General features: G+C 42.3%; 1 long non-coding RNA gene across 1 annotated transcript in view; it reads right to left on the reverse strand.

Annotated features, from left to right (window-relative positions):
- The window catches only part of LOC311050323, a 2,343-nt gene extending 1,845 nt beyond the window's left edge, over positions 1–498 (reverse strand). Inside the window, exon 1 of the long non-coding RNA XR_014601286.1 lies at positions 326–498. This is a non-coding gene — a long non-coding RNA (uncharacterized lncRNA). The remainder of the gene's footprint in view (positions 1–325) is intronic.
- Between the last annotated feature and the right edge of the window lie 3,837 nt (positions 499–4,335).

Below are 4,335 nucleotides of genomic sequence, written 5' to 3' on the forward strand. Positions count from 1 at the left end.
GAGAGAGACACATACAGAGAAATAGAGAATTATTTAATGTCAATCATTAGCGTCCTATCTCGGTCTCGCGCATATATCACGGGAGCCTTTCACGTTTTCGTGAGACGTTTGGAATAAAAACAGATGTATGTATTGGGTCGGGATCACATCGTGGTGAAATATCTTGCAATCAGTGAACCCCTGTCGCCGACCAATCAATCGTGCGAGAACCACAACGATATGTATAGCCCGATTTCAAGAGAGAAACTCGTGCAATGTGAAATGCTTAACGATCTTTTTACTCGCCGACCATTTCAAATATCGTACAGTGTGTAGGGGCTCTTACCAGGTCTAATCTTCCATGGATGTTTCTGCTGAGCTGTAGTCTTGGTCTCAACATTTGCATAGTTTATATCATCATCTTGTTCCTCATCATCATCATCTTCCTCTTGGATCTCAATGTTTTCAGAATGTAAAGCGACAGCCATTTCTACCTTTATGACTTTAATTCATCTTTCAGGTTTTAAAATGGTTCACCTCTTCACAACAGAATGAACAATAGAGAAGGGATTTCTTTATTTTATGAGATTATGGGTTGTCATATCATCCACCCCTCCCCCTCCTTCCTCCTGTTGTTTCCTTTTAGCAGAGGCAGTGCATTCACACCTCCTCCCCCTCCTCACCCGATCATCCACCCACACCATCACAAACCCTCCACCCTCTTGACCACTTTCAGTCTCACATAGCGTGAGAAACTTACATGTAACACAATATGTTTGTATTATTTGTATTTTTGTCTACGCCAGGCCAAAAGGCATGGCGAGAGAGTATGTTTTGTCCCTGTCCGTCCGTGTGTGTGTGTGTGTCTGTGAACAGCACAGAGTGCTGCATAATCCTCTCTCTCCATACTAATCCATGATCTCCCAGCAGACTAAAGGGATTATTGTATCAAAGGAGCGTCTGGAAGTCTCCCCATCTTCAATAGAGACCACTGACTGCTTGAAGAGTGGAGGGAGATCGGGACTGGGAATCTAATCTGCCTGTTGATTCTTTGTTTATGTGCTGAAATGTACTGTAACACGAACTTGTCTTATTTCTCTGCAAGAAAGACAAGTGAGAAATTCTCCCGACAGATTCTAATATTCTCCTGACCTTCCTGTGAGTGTTCAGCAGTCAATTTTGATTGGATTACAGCCTAAGTATAATTAGCAGTGGCGTCGTTAGGGGTGGGCTTCGGTGGCTATAGCCACCAATGTTTTATCCAAAGCCACCGATAAAAACATTTAAAAAATAAAAAATATATATATATATATTTTTTTTTTATTATATATCTATCACCCTAACCTAACCCTACCCCTAACCCTAAAACCGAAATAAAGTTACAAAAAACGGGGAAAAAAGCACCCAAATCCGCGAAATCCGCGGAAAAAAACGCACGCGCGGGAGGAGGGACACATGCATGTGCCCGTTGCCTGCGGGGCTAAGCCCCCGACCTAGTAGAGACCTAGCGAGCGTCTGATAATTAGGCGTTTACCTTAACCACTTAAACCCCAGCATCCGTATTGTGGCAAAAGCTTTTGCTAAAAATAGCAGATTGATTGAACAGCGAAAGCTTTTGCTGAAAATAGCCGATTGATAAGCTCACAACGCGTTGCGTTGTGAGCTTATCAATCTTATCAATCGGGGTTAATTGGCATAACGGCTAAATTGAGAGTATTGAGTAAATAATTAGCTACTCTGATTTTTTTTTATTTTTTATTTAATTTAATTTTTTAACTACTTCCAAACCCAGGGACTACAATGTCGTGCTTTCACTGAAGTAGAATGTGTAGAAAGTCTTTCGTGGCCAGGAATGTTGCACACCTGTATGCCCCTGAGAAATACACTTGAATAAAGGACAGACTGTATGTCTTACAGTCATTCAGGGCTCAGGTAGCTTGATTATTTTTTTGTTGTTAATACATAAATTAAATAATAAATAAATAAATATGTTTTCACTATTTTTGTACATATAAAATGTTCTAAATTGCAATACAGCAAATCATTGATATTAGAAAGAAAATATACTTTGTCGTTTATACTTATGAATACTTGAGTATTTACTTGAGGGTAGAAAAGGGGCAGTGATTACACATTTTACTGACACCACATGGGAGAACTTAAACCACAAATTAGAACCTCTGTCTTGTCTATTATGAAAGCTTGCCAACTTGCTGTCCTGTTAGATTACCTGTTTGGCCATTTAAAGGGAATAACTCGATCAGTAAAGCATGGAATGCCTTCACATCACTGGCCATGGGATAACGGAGATGTATGCGTTTGTGTACATTTGTCGGGATAGAGAGCAGAACGTCATCACGTTATCATGTTCCTTTATAAACATCACCATGTTACCAGTCCAAATACGGGCATTTATGTTACTACTTCCTCCTTTCGCACGAAGGAATGAATTATCACTTTGAAAGTAAATCTTAGTTATACATTCTGTTTCACAAGACATAGCATGTGTACATGATAAAACTGAATTGGCTGAAAAGGCTCAAACAAGTCTTAATTTTATATTCATTTCGCACTGCTTCAGTTGGAGATTAAATTCCCTGTTCTAGCAGTGAGGTTGCCTAGACGGCGGGCCAAAGAATACAGCGGCCATACATCACAGATCGCAAGACCCCAAGAAAATCTATTCACCAGTTCTAGGCAACAGAGAAGGGGGTCCCCAGGATAACACATTAAAGCGTAATGAAACACTTGTTTCCAATGTGGTCCTGCAGCATAACAATGTGGTCCTGCAGCATTAAACATATTTTAATGTTGAAAATGAGTGGTATTCCCCTTTGAGATTGTGTTGCCTGGCTCAACTGAGAACTATGCTTCTCTTGAAAATGCTAAAAGCATATGTCACTGTCGGGTGGAAACCGTGTATGTCCAAAACTATTACTGGTCAGGAAAAAAGAGAAAGAAAAAAGAATCGTAGTAGAACCTGCAATAGTTAATATTTAGACACAAGCTCTTATTAATACTCATTGGTGAAATAATTATACAACTCACACACATACTTAACAACTTTAACTTAGTATTTTTTTTCAAAGATATCAAAATCAGCCTATCTACAAGCTCACAAAACGTACAAGCTCATAAATGTACTATTCTCGCTACTTTTCCAAGACATGTTTGCATGACGACGTAGTGTAAGATATTAACCAAATACATTGAAATACGGAGATACAAGGTTTCTGCCCGACAGTAGCGATATTACAAAAGGCCCGGGGGTTCTCCCAGTCTGGGTTTGGGGGCGAGAGAGCGTTGTGCTCTCGAGCTCCGGTGGTTCTCTGAAAACGTTACAGGGTCAAGTCTTTCCATCAGTAGAGCAGATTATAAACTTGGTCGGGTCCTGTCCCGTGTCACTGCCTTCTGTAATGTTTATTATATAGAGGTCAACTCCACGAGACCTGTATTTCCAAGGTCGTCAACTTGGGCCTACAGTAGACTGTTGTTTCAGTGTTTGTTACGCAGTCACAGTTTTCACCAGCCAGGAACTCTGAAGCAGTGAGGCTGCAGAAAAAGTTATTCACCGTCTTGCGGAGTTCATCCATTCCGCACTCCGCAGTCAAACTACTGCACTGGTTTGACCCAGAGCAGGATTATTGTAGACATAATATTCCAACCAAGAGCTTGGTTGGAATTGGGTGAAGAGCAAGTACATTATGAGAAGTTGAGATGAGAAGTCGCATGAAGACGCGCTCTCCGCGCTCCCGCTTGGAGACGCGCTCTCATGGCAACATATTTGCCAGTTTTTCACTGGATATACTCTTCATTTTCATCCTTTCGTGGACGACGGATTCATTCCTTGAATATCCACAAAATCTACACCTGATGGAGACAGAAAAGGGTAATCCACGGGAAATGAAAAACGAAAAACACTCGGACTTCTACCTACTCGACGACACTACAGAATCAAAACATCTGGGGTTTGCGGCTGGAGCTCTCCATATGCTCCTAGGCATGGACTCGACTAGAAAGTACGCGCCCCCGACAGGACGCATGGACCGAAGATTTTTAATCATCCTTTTTCTTCTCCTGTCGGGTGATATCCACGTTAATCCAGGCCCAGTTACCACCAGGCAAACTTCTGCCCGTCTGGCGAGAGAGGCAAACTTGGCCAACGAAGCTAGCGCTGCTAACGTTGCTATCGTTGCCAGCGACAATGTCGCACAACAACAACAACTCCACGCCGCTAGCTCTCGGTCCCAACAAGCCAACGCACCCTCGGACCACCACGACACCGCAGCCGTACTCGACGCACCACGACGCGCGACGGAGAGACGCTGCGCAACGGAAGAAACCTATCCACGGACA

This window comes from Gymnoscopelus microlampas (genome assembly GCF_963454915.1).
Source record: "Gymnoscopelus microlampas genome assembly, chromosome: 8".
Lineage (NCBI taxonomy): Eukaryota > Metazoa > Chordata > Actinopteri > Myctophiformes > Myctophidae > Gymnoscopelus > Gymnoscopelus microlampas.